The sequence below is a fragment of the Mobula hypostoma genome, chromosome 1, assembly GCF_963921235.1.
Source record: "Mobula hypostoma chromosome 1, sMobHyp1.1, whole genome shotgun sequence".
In the NCBI taxonomy this organism is placed as follows: Eukaryota; Metazoa; Chordata; class Chondrichthyes; order Myliobatiformes; family Myliobatidae; genus Mobula; species Mobula hypostoma.
In genome coordinates, this window is record NC_086097.1 from 128,574,709 (window position 1) to 128,589,385 (window position 14,677).

Genomic DNA, 14,677 nt, shown 5'->3' on the forward strand with positions numbered 1-14,677 from the left:
AGGAGGGGGAGGGATGGAGCCAAGAGCTGGACGGGTGATTGGCAAAAGGGATATGAGAGGATCATGGGACAGGAGGTCCAGGGAGAAGGAAGGGGGGGGCGGGAAACCCAGAGGATGGGCAAGGAGTATAGTCTGAGGGACAGAGGGAGAAGAAGGAGAGAGAGAGAAAGAATGTGTGTATAAAAATAAATAACGGATGGGGTACGAGGGGGAGGTGGGGCATTAACGGAAGTTAAAGCCCCACCTCCCCCTCGTACCCCATCCGTTATTTATTTATATACACACATTCTTTCTCTCACTCTCCTTTTTCTCCCGCTGTCCCTCTGAATATACCTCTTGCCCATCCTCTGGGTCGCCCCCCCCCTTGTCTTTCTCCCTGGACCTTCTGTCCCATGATCCTCTCATATCCTCTTTGCCAATCTCCTGTCCAGCTCTTGGCTCCATCCCTCCTCCTCCTGTCTTTTCCTATCATTTTGGATCTCCCCCTCCCCCTCCCACTTTCAAATCTCTTACTAATTCTTCCTTCAGTTAGTCCTGACGAAGGGTCTCGGCCCGAAACGTCGACTGTACCTCTTCCTAGAGATGCTGCCTGGACTGCTGCGTTCACCCGCAACTATGATGTGTGTTGCTTGAATTTCCAGCATCTACAGAATTCCTGTTGTTTGAGTCTCTCAATTTGCCTCCTGCTCCATCCTGTTGCCTACTCTGATCTACCCCTCAGCTAGACCTACTTCAGATTGTTGCCAACAAGATAAGTGACGTTCTGCAACCTTTCTGCAAACATTTAATCTGAGTCTGTTCCCTAAAGTCTGGCCCACTCCTACATTCACTCCTATATTTGCCATGTATTTTCTGTCTGTGACTGAGGTGATCTCAACTTTACCCACCCCACTAGCAATTAACCGCCAAAAATTGTGGCAAAGCTGGTGAGGTTAAAATGAGCCCTTATCTTGGTGACACATATGCCAGTAGATTCAGGAAGCCACATACAATTTTGAATTTAAAACTGGATTGAAGATTATACTTTCGTATGCATTGAGACCTGTCTCTCGGAGGTTAAAGGCAATCTTCTTTACTCTGGACTTTAGACAAAACCATGCTACTGAATGGCCCCCAGTCAAAGTAGACTAGATTCCATACTTGTTTCTTTCTGTAGACAGGCCTGACTCAAATCTTAAATATGCCTTTCTTTGAGTAAATCAGATAATTACTAGACAAACATCATTTGACAGGTGCCCTCTGGAAAGAATTACATTCCTGCATATGAACTACTATTTAAATTAAAATGCTTAAGAATAAAGCAAATATCCATCTCTTCGACCTGATACTTATTTTGTGGATTTATCTGTTATTTCGTTTGTAGAACCAGCTCTTTGATAATAACTTCCTGTTTTCTTTCTAGTTTAAACATGACTAATGCAGCAAAATTTAATAAGTGCTTCATGATGATGTATCAGTTCCCAGTACAAGAGCTGAGGGATGCATTATAACCTCTTGGATGTTTAAGTTATGACCTTTCTGTGGAAAATAAACATTGCACTTTGATTTCAATCTAAGGTCCTAATAGCACCAGTATGATTATTTTCACCCAGAAAAAAGAGGGACAACATAATCAGCCACATTATCAGAGAAGTGTAACCCTTTCAAAGCAGCAGGAGCAAAATTCATAAATGCTTTGTGATGGAATGAAAGGTCACATTTTGCAACTCACCTTCTCACTGTTTATTATAGAGATACAGCACAACATGGAAGTAGGCCCATTGGCCTATCAAGTCAATGCTGACCATCAACCACGTATTTTTACACAAATCCTAACCTAAGTAAGTCCTTTTCTTCTCCTTGCATTCCCATCATCTCTCCAGATTCTATGATTTCTCGTCTGTCTTTGGATTGAAGGAGGAAACCAGAATCCTAGAGGACACAGGGAGAATGTGCAAACTCCAAACAGCCTCCTGGGTGCCAGGGTCCAGGATGTCTCTGACCGGGTGCACGACATCCGGGTACGAGAGGGAAAGCAACCAGCAGTCGTGATACATGTTGGTACCAACGACATAGGCAGGAAGAGGGATGAGGTCCTGAAGTATGAGCTTCGGGAACTAGGCAGAAGGCTGAAGAACAGGACCTCAAGCGTGGCGTTCTTAGGATTGCTGCCAGCGCTATGTGACAGTGATGGTAAGAATTGGAGGAGATGGCAGTTGAATGCGTGGCTGAGGAGTTGGTGCAAGGAGCAGGGTTTTAGATTTTTGGGTCATTGGGATTTCTTCTTGGGAAAGTGGGACCTGTACAGATTGGATGGGTTGGACCTGAGCTCGAGGGGGAGAAATATCCTTGCAAGTAGGTTTGCTAGCATGGTTCGGGATGGTTTAAACTAATTTGCAAGGGGAATGGGACCTGGAGCGAGAGAGCAGTAGAAGAAGTGCATGGAGTAAAGCCAGATCTAATATATAGAGAGGCTTTGAGGAAAGAGAAGCAGAATAAACGGTGTAAAGGTAGTAAGGTAGAAGGGCTAAAGTGTGTGTACCTCAATGCAAGAAGCATCAGGAACAAAGGTGATGAACTGAGAACTTGGATACATACATGGAATTATGTTGTAGTGGCCATTACAGAGACTTGGCTGGCACCAGGGCAGGAATGGATTCTCAATATTCCCGGATTTCAGTGCTTTAAAACGGATAGAGAGGGCGGAAAAAGGGGAGGAGGGGTAGCATTACTGGTCAGGGATACTATTACAGCTACAGAAAGGGTGGGTAATGTAGCAGAATCCTCTTTTGAGTCAGTATGGGTGGAAGTCAGGAACAGGAAGGGAGCGGTTACTCTATTGGGAGTATTCTATAGGTCCCCTGGTAGCAGCAGAGATACAGAGGAGCAGATTGGGAGGCAGATTTTGGAAAGGTGCAAAAATAGCAGGGTTGTTATCATGGGTGACTTTAACTTCCCTAATATTGATTGGCACCTGATTAGTTCCAAGGGTTTAGATGGGGCAGAGTTTGTTAAGTGTGTCCAGGACGGATTCCTGTCACAGTATGTGGACAGGCCGACCAGGGGGAATGCCATACTAGATCTAGTACTAGGTAATGAGCTGGGTCAGGTCACAGATCTCTCAGTGGGTGAGCATCTGGGGGACAGTGACCACCGCTCCTTGGCCTTTCGCATTATCATGGAAAAGGATAGAATCAGAAAGAACAGGAAAATTTTTAATTGGGGAAGGGCAAATTATGAAGCTATAAGGCTAGAACTTGCGGGTATGAATTGGGATGATGTTTTTGCAGGGAAATGTACTATGGACATGTGGTCGATGTTTAGAGATCTCTTGCAGGATGTTAGGGATAAATTTGTCCCGGTGAGGAAGATAAAGAATGGTAGGGTGAAGGAACCATGGGTGACAAGTGAGGTGGAAAATCTAGTCAGGTGGAAGAAGGCAGCATACATGAGGTTTAGGAAGCAAGGATCAGATGGGTCTATTGAGGAATATAGGGAAGGAAGAAAGGAGCTTAAGAAGGGGCTGAGAAGAGCAAGAAGGGGGCATGAGAAGGCCTTGGCAAGTAGGGTAAAGGAAAACCCCAAGGCATTCTTCAATTATGTGAAGGAAAAAAGGATAACAGGAGTGAAGGTAGGACCGATTAGAGATAAAGGTGGGAAGATGTGCCTGGAGGCTGTGGAAGTGAGCGAGGTCCTCAATGAATACTTCTCTTCGGTATTCACCAATGAGAGGGAACTTGATGATGGTGAGGACAATATGAGTGAGGTTGATGTTCTGGAGCATGTTGATATTAAGGGAGAGGAGGTGTTGGATTTGTTAAAATACATTAGGACGGATAAGTCCCCGGGGCCTGACGGAATATTCCCCAGGCTGCTTCACGAGGTGAGGGAAGAGATGGCTGAGCCTCTGGCTAGGATGTTTATGTCCTCATTGTCCACGGGAATGGTACCGGAGGATTGGAGGGAGGCAAATGTTGTCCCCTTGTTCAAAAAAGGTAGTAGAGATAGTCCGTGTAATTATAGACCAGTGAGCCTTACGTCTGCGGTGGGAAAGCTGTTGGAAAAGATTCTTAGAGATAGGATCTATGGGCATTTAGAGAATCATGGTCTGATCAGGGACAGTCAGCATGGCTTTGTGAAGGACAGATCGTGTCTAACAAGCCTGATAGAGTTCTTGGAGGAGGTGACTAGGCTTATAGATGAGGGTAGTGCAGTGGATGTGATCTACATGGATTTTAGTAAGGCATTTGACAAGGTTCCACACAGTAGGCTTATTCAGAAAGTCAGAGGGCATGGGATCCAGGGAAGTTTGGCCAGGTGGATTCTGAATTGGCTTACCTGCAGAAGGCAGAGGATTGTGGCGGAGGGAGTACATTCAGATTGGAGGTTTGTGACTAGTGGTGTCCCACAAGGATCTGTTCTGGGACCTCTACTTTTCGTGATTTTTATTAACAACCTGGATGTGGGGGTAAGAAAGGTGGGTTAGCAAGTTTGCAGATGACACAAAGGTTGATGGTGTTGTAGATAGTGTAGAGGATTGTCAAAGATTGCAGAGAGACATTGATAAGATGCAGAAGTGGGTTGAGAAGTGGCAGATGGAGTTCAACCTGGAGAAATGTGAGCTGGTACACTTTGGAAGGAGAAACTCCAAGGCAGAGTACAAAGTAAATGGCAGGATACTTGGTAGTGTGGAGGAGCAGAGGGATCTGGGGGTACATGTCCACAGATCCCTGAAAGTTGCCTCACAGGTAGATAGGGTAGATAAGAAAGTTTATGGGGTGTTAGCTTTCATAAGTCAAGGGATAGAATTTAAGAGTCGCGATGTAATGATGCAGCTCTATAAAACTCTGGTTAGGCCACACTTGGAGTACTGTATCCAGTTCTGGTCACCTCACTATAGGAAGGATGTGGAAGCATTGGAAAGGGTACAGAGGAGATTTACCAGGATGCTGCCTGGTTTAGAGAGTATGGATTATGATCAGAGATTAAGGGAGCTAGGGCTTTACTCTTTGGAGAGAAGGAGGATGAGAGGAACACATGATAGAGGTGTACAAGATAATAAGAGGAATAAATAGAATGGATAGCCAGCACCTCTTCCCCAGGGCACCACTGCTCAATACAAGAGGACATGGCTTTAAGGCAAGGGGTGGGAAGTTCAAGGGGGATATTAGAGGAAGGTTTTTTACTCAGAGAGTGGTTGGTGCGTGGAATGCACTGCCTGAGTCAGTGGTGGAGGCAGATGCACTAGTGAAGTTTAAGAGACTACTAGACAGGTATATGGAGGAATTTAAGGTGGGGGGTTATATGGGAGGCAGGGTTTGAGTGTCGGCACAGTATTGTGGGCCAAAGGGCCTGTAATGTGCTGTACTGTTCTATGTTCTATGTAAAAACATACTTTGGGGTTGAACCCAAGTCTTTGGAGCTGTGATGTAGCAGCTCCATTAGGTGTACCACAGTGTTTCCAATATTGGGATAGGTCGGAGCTATTTCTGACAGTGCCATGTTACTGACCCCCTGACTCTTGGTAGATCAGTCTGAGGAATAAACCAAGTCGATAAGGTAGTTGGGAACAGCCTTCTCTTTCCTGGTGAAGAAGGAGCTACTCACTATTGCCTTACAGGGCATCCTGCAAACTGACAAAAGGCCATGATATCAAAGTCAGCAAGTTCAAAGAAATAAAGACCATGACACTTTATGTGCTTGGAAGAGTCTGATCGATTGGCCTTTCACCCTACTGTTCATTTATTTGATTCTGGGAAAGCTTAAGAATTAGAAGATGTTAAACAGTGCCATTCCCTAATTTTATTTCATAACATTTAGTTTTAGCCAACTCTTAATTCATTCACAATAAATCAGAAAGATCATTTGACAATGTAATGAGAGATCACTCATAGGCTTTTAGGTGCCTCAAATCTAAACCCCTTTAAGCAAAAAGAGCTCTATTCCCATGACAACATGTCGGCTTCATTTTTTTAGCACCACATGAAAAGTTTTCTGATTAGTCCCCCAAGTCAGTAACTCTGGTTCTTTTATATATTGGTATGAGCTGTAAAATATAGTTTGATAATGTACATTGAGAAACATTGGGTTTGAGACCGTTTTCCCCACATACGCTAAAGTAGTTTGAAGTTGAATGGGAGTAATTTCAATAAGATATTCTTACAGTGAAGCTATTACCTGTTCCATCAGCCTCACTAAAAAGGAAGAATGGAAAATCCCAACAGAGTCAGGCTGAATACTATCACTGCTTCAAAGAAGCTCTTTGTTAAAGGGGATACTTCAGCCTTTGACTCCTCCATTAGGATATTCAAGGCATCTGATTCAGATGCCCAAAGAATGGCCTTGGTAACTTCAGCAGATGTCCTGGAGTAGGTTAGGAACAGACCACCCAACAGCAGAATTGGTATACTTTGTCCCATTTTATTCACAGGAAACTCAAGCTCATCACACCAAATTCTACCTCCTTGTTCTTTTTTACTGCAATTTAAAATTAAGACAATTTCAGGCTGGTCAAGTGCCTGGAAAAGTTCTGGAACAGTGCCAGGAACTGTTTAAAGAAAAATAGGGCAACACACAGAAAATGCTGGCCAGGCAGCACCTTTGGAAAAAGTAAACAGTCAACCCTTCGAGCCCAGCTCCCCTCGTAGCTGATGCTGGACGTACTGAGTTCCGCCAGCATTTTGTATTTTACTCAAGCTTTCCAGCATATGTAGAATATCTTGTGTTTAGTGTCCTGTCCAATGTTCCTTCCTCAAACAACATCCAGTCCAGATGAAAGGCCTTGACCCGAAACGATTGTCCATTTCCTTGCTACCTGACCCACTGAGATCTTCCAGCATTTTGTTTTTACTCCAGATTCCAGTATCTTCATTCTTTTGCGTCTCCACCAAAAATACATTAACCTGCCAATTATCCTTAGGACATTTTCTTCGCCTAGGTCTTGTGAAAACAGTTATTGACTTCAAAATTATTACTGTGATTTAGCACTCATTTATTTGATGTTAAGATGATTTTGAGACACCCTGATCAAATTATGTCAATGCCTTAAAATTGACATCAATTCAATATATATGACACTTAATATGTTGTAAAGAAGTTGATGCATTTGTCTCTTGATGTGAAGTCCTGTTATGATACAATTAACTCTATATAGAGGTAAAATAGCATAGTAACTGAGCTAATCTCCATGATAGAAGTTCCGTGATGCCCAACTGCAGAGGAAGAGACACGACAAAGAATGAACAGTTCACTGAGCTTTAAGAAGAACTGTTCAGAACAAAGGAAATTACTAATTGCTAGGCCAACAGGGCCGCTAACGAAAAGCTCTCAAACTTACTAAAACCTAACGCCGTTATTCTGGCTCAAAAGCAGTAACCTAGAGCTAAATTAATACTGCTCCTATAACAGAATCTATCTGAATCATTAATCTTCTTTCCCAGAACATGGAGCATTGCCGTTGCTGTGTTTTGAACAAGACAGAAGAAAAAGGATGAGAGTTAAATACAATTACAATAAAACCCTAATTGACTGGAATGTGTGCATTCTCATATGCATGATTTCATCTTCCAGCTGCCCGCCTGTTAGAGAGCCCAGACTGTGTGCCAGAGTCCGTGGTTGTGACACCCCACCAGTTTACTTCTCAGGATCTATAACCAACCAAGACAATACGTTTCCTGTCTCACCACTAAGATCAATTGGCCTCATGTTGATGATGGTAGACACAGAGAGGTCTCAGAACTTGCTTCCTTCTCCTTTATCACTACTAGTACTAGTTTTACTTAGAGCGGCAGAGGGATGGGGACCTAAGGAAGAGAACCAAGAAAACAGAATACGGCATGCTAATGTGCTGGGACATTTTGAGATTAAGGAGCAGATAGTGCTGTGTTTTCCAGAAAGCATGAAGGTGAATAAGTCCCCAGTGCCTGATGGCAGATATCACAAAATATTGAAAGAAGCAAGTAAGAGCATTGCTGAGACTTTCACAAGGATATTTGTGTCCTTATTAACAAACAGGGAAGGTACCAGAGGACTGGGGATTTGCAAATGTGTCTTTGTTCAAAAAAGGAAATAGAAATTATCCAGGAAATTATAGACTGAGGAGCCTCAAGTCATTGGTAGCAAGGCATTTCAAGAAAATGATGAGGGAAGGATTTACATGCATTTTGAAAGACATGGCCTGCTTAGGCACATGCAGCATGGCTTTGTATTGAACAGGGCATGCGTTAAAACCTGATTGAATTTTCTGAGGAGATGACAAAGTTGCTCGATGAGGGTAGGGAGGTGGACATTATCTACATGGACTTCAGCAAGGCATTTGACCTTCATGGTAGGTTGATTCAGAAGATAAAGTTGCATGGGATCCAGGTTAAATTGCAAGTTTAGATTCAGAACTGGCTTGCCCATTGAAGTCAAAGAGTAGGGGTAGAAGGTTGTTATTCTGACTAGAAGCCCATGACTAGTGTTGGGACCATTGCTTGTGATACATATCAATGACCTGTATGAAAATGTGGTTGGGTAGATAACCAGGTTTGCATATGACACCAAGATTGGTGGAGTTATGGACAGTATAAAGGACTACCAAAGAATACAATGGAATATAGATCACTTGTTGATATAGGCAGAGAAATGACAGATGGAGTTTAATCTGGACAAGTGTGAGGTGTTTCACTTTGGGAGGTCAATTATGAGGATAAAATTTGCAGTTAATAATTGGCTCCTTAGTAGCATTGAGCTATGGAGGGATCTTAGGGTCTAACTGGATAAGGATGTGAAAAAGACATATGGAATGCTTAAATTTATTGGTAGGGGTTTTGAGTATAAGAGGAAGAAAGTAACGTTGCAGCTATATAAAACTTCATTCAAATTACACTTGGAGCATTGCTTGCAGTTCTGGTTGCTCCCTTATAGGAAGGATGTGGAGATTGTGGAAAAGGTACGAACGAGGTTTATCAGGATGCTGCTTGGATTAGAAAGTTTGAGCTATAAGGAAAGGTTGGACAAACTTGGGTTGTTCTCTTAAATAGTCAAAGGAAGAAGGGAGATCTCATAAAGGTCATATGAAAGGCATAGAAAGGGTAGACACAAGGACATGCTTTTAAGGTTGGAGGAAGTTTAAAGGAAGTTTAAAGAATGTTGAGGGGAAGTGTTTTTACACCGTGTCTGGTAGGTGTCTAGAATGGGTTAGCAGGGGTAATAGTGAAACTGGGCATTTTGGTGGAACTTAAGAGGTGCTTAGATAGACCTATGAATTTGAAGAGAATAGAGGGATATGCATGCTACACAGGAGGAGGACAAGTACAAATCAGCACAACATCGTGGGCCAAGTGTCCTGTCCAGTAATACACTGTTCTGTGTTCTGTTACAGATGAAGTAGACCTATAATCAGGGAGCAATGGCCAACTGTTTGTAAAGCTATCAAGTAGCACTATACTCTACTAATTCTTCACTGGGTGTGAGCATTGCTATTGTCATTTAACATGGTGGCACTGGGTGGTCTGGATAATTTCTGGCCTTGACTAATTAATCTGGTGGAGAAAATAAATGATTATGGTGAAAGAAAAACAGAGTTTCTGGAAAAACTTATCAGGCCAGGTAGCATGTGTGGAAAGAGAATCAGTCAATGTTCAAGAGAGAAAATAAGTTGGTTTCATTAACCATAAAGATAGGGGGCAGGGTGTAATGGGTGAAACAAAAGAATGCATTGGATTGGCATTCAGTATGAAGTAGTAATTTGGATAGACATTGCCTTCACGGGAAAAGCCAGAAAATGGTAGTAGATAGTTGCATCTTTGAATGGAGGCCTATGACTGGTGCTGTGCTGCAGGGATGGGTGCTTGGTCTGTTGTCATCGATATCAAAGAATGATAATTGGATTAACAATTTCGAGAATGACAGCAAGATGCAGGGTGTAGTGGAAGGCTATCAAGGCTTATAGCAGGACCTGAAACAGTTGAAAAAATGGGCTAAAAATGGCAGAAGGAATTAAGTGCGAGGAGTTGCATTTTTGGTGGATGAACCAGCGTAGGACTTACACAGTGAACAATAAGTCACTGAGGAATGTGGTAGAACACAGGGATCTGGGAATACAGATCCATAATTCTTTGAAAGTGGCACCACAGGTAGATAGGGTAACAAGAGTTTTTGGCACATTGGCCTTCATAAATCGAAGTATTGAGTACAGTAGCTGGGATGGTTTTTTTTTGAAGTTGTAGAAGACATAGATGGGGCCACATTTCAAAGTTTAAAGTAAATTTAGTACATATATGTCACCATATACAACCCTGAGATTCATTTTCCTGCGGGCATACTCAGCAAATCCATAGAATAGTAACTGTAACAGAATCAGTGTGAAAGATCAACCAGAGCACAGACAACAACAAACTGTGCAAATGCAAATATAAAAAAATTGCAGTAAATAATGAGAACATGAGATAATGAGCTAAACAAGTTCTAAGGCTCTTGTACCATCAACCTGATGGCAGCAGCGAGAAGAAAGCATGACATAGGTGATGGGGATCTCTGATGATGAATGCTGCTCAATGGTTGGGAGGGCATTACCACACACTGCTGAAATGATAATTTAAAGATCTCAGTGACCACACCAGTCAGCTGGTCAGCACTGGTCTTGAGTCTGGTCCAGGTGCTTTACGTGGGTTCACCCTCCTGAAGGCTGCCCTGCACATCAGCTTTAAAGACTGAGATGACACAATCATTGGAGGGTGTGAGGGTTCACGATGGTTCCTCCTTGTTCTGATGGTCAAAGTGAGCAGGGAAGGCTTTGAGCTCATCTGGAAGCAAAGCCTTGCTGTCTCACATGTTGCTTGATTTAACTTTGTAGGAGGTGATAGTTTGAAGCCTTGCCACAGCTGTCGAGCATCCCTCATTGATTTGTTTGGTCCAGAATTTCCACTTCGCCTGTGAGATAGTTTTCCAGAGACCATACCTGCTCCTCTTGTAGCTTTCTTGGTCTCCAGACTTGAATGCCTCTGATCTGGCCCTGAGCATATTTCAGATCTCATGCTTTATCCAGGACTTCTGATTGGGGAAAGACTCTGAGTGATTTAGTGGGCACACACTCATCAACAGTTGTTTTTAATAAAGTTCATTAAAGCCATAGTGTATTCATTCAGGTTCATATTTTGAGCTTTGTGTGCTGTTCTGGTCATCCACCTACAGGAAAGATATCAATAAGATTGAAAGAGAACATTGAAAATTTATAAACGCAGAAGCCTTAGACCCCCACTCCCAACTATCCTGATGGTGAATGAAGTCTCTGGAAAATAAAATTGAAGACCTCAGAGCAAGATTGCTGTACCAGAGGGACATTAAAGACTGTTATGTACTCTGTTTTACAGAAATATGGCTCACACCAGTGATCTCAGATGCAGCGTTGCGGCCTACCCAATGGCTTCACCATTCTCTGCAAAGGCAGGACAGCTCAGCCTTTTATGATTAAATGATGGCACACAAATGTGGCAATTCGGTCTCAGTCCTGCTCTCCTGACCTGGAACATCAAGCGATCAAATTATGCCCATTTTATCTGCTGAAGGAGCTTTCCACCATCATCCTGGTAGCAGTGTACATTCCACCTCAGGCCAACGTTGGGCAGACTCTGGTGAAGTTGAGCAACATAATCAGCATGAAACCGCGCCGTCTGTTGATTTCCCTATCACCGTGGGAGATTTCAACCAGGCCAGCTCGAAGAGGTCTCTGATCAATGACCACCAACATATCATCTGTGGAACTGGAGGAGTCAACACACTTGAACATGATTATACCACCATAAAAAACGCTTACCATGCCATTACACACCCCACTTGGGGAAGTCAGAGCACCTTGCTGTACGTCTACTGACAGCATACAGGCATAGACTGAAATTGACAGCACCAGTGGTGAGGACTGAGAAGGTATGGTTAAGGGAGGCAGTGGAATGATTACAGAACTGCTTTGAGTTGGTGGGATGGACAATATTTAAGGATTCATCTTCGAATCTGAAAAGCACGCCACAGTTATCACCAACTTCGTCAGGGCCTGTGTGGATGAGTGTGTGCCTTTGAGAACATATCGATATACTCAAACCAAAAGCCATGGGTGAATCAGGAGATTCATAATCTGCTGAGGGCTAGATCTGTGGCATTCAAGACTGGTGATCCTTAATTATTCAGGAAGTCCAGCTATGATCTACAGACGGCTATTTTAAAGGTGATAAAACAATTCCGACTGAGATTAGAGATGGAATTGGATGCATGTCAGCTCTGGTAGGATTTGCAAACCATTTCTTCCTACAGATCGAAACCTAACATCATGAATGACTGTGATGCTTCACTCCTAGATGAGCTCAATGCCTCTTATGTACACTTTGTCAGGGAGAAAAAAACTACACCTGTGCGAATCCCTGCAGCATCTGATGACCCAGTGGTCCCTGTCTCAGAGGCTGACGTCAGACACCTTTCAAGAGGGTCAGGCCTTGATGTTGTACCTGGTAGGGCTCTGAAAATCTGTGCCAACCAACGGGTGGGAGTGTTCAAGGACATCTTCAATCTCTCACTGCTGCAACTGAAGCATCTGCTTCAAAAGGGTGACAATCATACCATTGCCCGAGAAGAGAAAGGTGAACTGCCTCAACGACTATTGCCTGGTGGTACTCACATCTTCTGTGATGAAGTATTTGAGAGGTTGGTCATGCTCAAATCAATTTCTGCCTAAGCAAGCACCTGGACCTGCTGCAAATGGTCTATTACTACAATAGGTCCACAGCGGATGCAATCTCACTGGCTCTCCATTAGACCTTGAATCACCTGGAGAGTAGCAATACCCATGTCAGGCTGCTGTTTATTGGCCACAGTTCAGTTTTCAAGACAATCATCCACTCAGTTCTAATCAACAAGCTCCAAAGCCCGGGCCTCTGTAACTCCCTCTGAAACCAGATCCTCGACTCCTCACCAGCAGACCACGGACTGTGCGGATCAGAAATAACATCTCCTCCTTGCTGACAATCAACACTGGCACACCTCAAGGATGCGTGCTCCATCCACTGTTCTAGTCTCTCTACATCCATGATTGTGTGGCTACAGCTCAAACACTATCTATAAATTTGCTGATGGCAAAGCTATTATTGGCAGAATTTCAGAGGGTGATGAGGCGTTCAGGCATGTGATAAATCAGCTGGATCCTCGCCAAGGATCAGAAGTGGAAAGAGTGAGCAGTTTCAAGTTCCTGGGTGTCTACATCTCTGAAGGTCTATCCTAGGCCCAACATACAGATGCAATTACAAAGAAAGCACGACAGTGGCTGTACTTCATGAAGAGTCTGAGGAGATTTGGTATGTCAACAAAGACATTCACAAGTTTTGATAGATGTACCATAGACAGCATTCTGACCGGTTGCATCACAGTCTGCAGGGGATACCACACAGGTAGCAAACTCAGTCAGCTCCATCATGGGCACTAGCCTCCCCAGCATTCAGGACACCTTCAAAAGGCAACACCTTGGAAAGCCTGTTCCCATCCAGGACATCCCCTCGTCTCATTGCTGCCATCAAGGAGGAGGTACAGATGCCCGAAGACACACACTCCACATTTCAGAAACACCTTCTTCCCCTCTAACAACAGAATTTAGAATGGACAATGAACCCATGAACACTACATCACTATTTTTTCCTTCTCTTCCTGTACTATTTCTATATATATATACTTTCTAATATATAATTTATAGCTCTTATTATTATGTATTTGCAATGTACCCCGCCGCAAAACAGCAAATTTCATGACATATGCCAGTGATATTAAACTTGATTCTGATTCTGAACTTGAGTCATAGGTCGGGGGTGGCACAGTTGTGTAGTAGTGGCGAGCAGGAAGGAGCTGAAGAAAGAAATTAGGAGAGCCTGAAGGGGCCATGAGAAAGCCTTGGCGGACAGGATTAAGGAAAATCCCAAGGCGTTCTACAAATGAGTGAAGAGCAAGAGGATAGGATGCAAGAGAAGAGGACCAATCAAGTGTGACAGTGAAAAAGTGTGTATGGAACTGGAGGAGATAGCAGAGGTACTTAATGAACACTTTGCTTCAGTATTCACTACAGAAAAGGATCTTGGCGATTGTAGGGATGACTTACAGCGGACAGAAAAGCTTGAGCATGTAGATTTTGTCACGAACCCTGTGACAGGAATAAAGAACCAGCAGAGATGGAAAACACTTTGGAGTCCAGTAAAGCGATAAACTAATAATATCTATTAGTAACTATGCAATACAGTAATATAAATGTAGATAAATCAAACAGGTTAGCAATGATTATATATATAAGTAAGTATATCAGTAAGTTTGGAAATATATGTATGAAAAACCAAGCTTCTTTAAGTCTGGGGTAAAAAGATACAGTCTTACGATGATGAGTAAAGTTCAGTTCAGTTCGTGGTATTGAGTTGAGTAGTGATGGAGAGAGAGAGAGGGAGAGATTTGAGTCTTCAGGTGAGCTGACACCATTGATCTTCTCGTTGTCCTTCACACTTCTTTAAAAGTCACCGACTGTGACTTTAACGAAGGGGACTGATTTTCTGTGGTGGAGCTATCCCCCAGGCGAGGGTGGACTCCCCACCAGTCAACCCTTTTCCTCTTTCCACTGCAAGAGCGATGGATCGATCCACCTGATCAATCCTCCAAAACCCATTTTTCCTGCGGGCACAACAAAGCTCATTCAGTG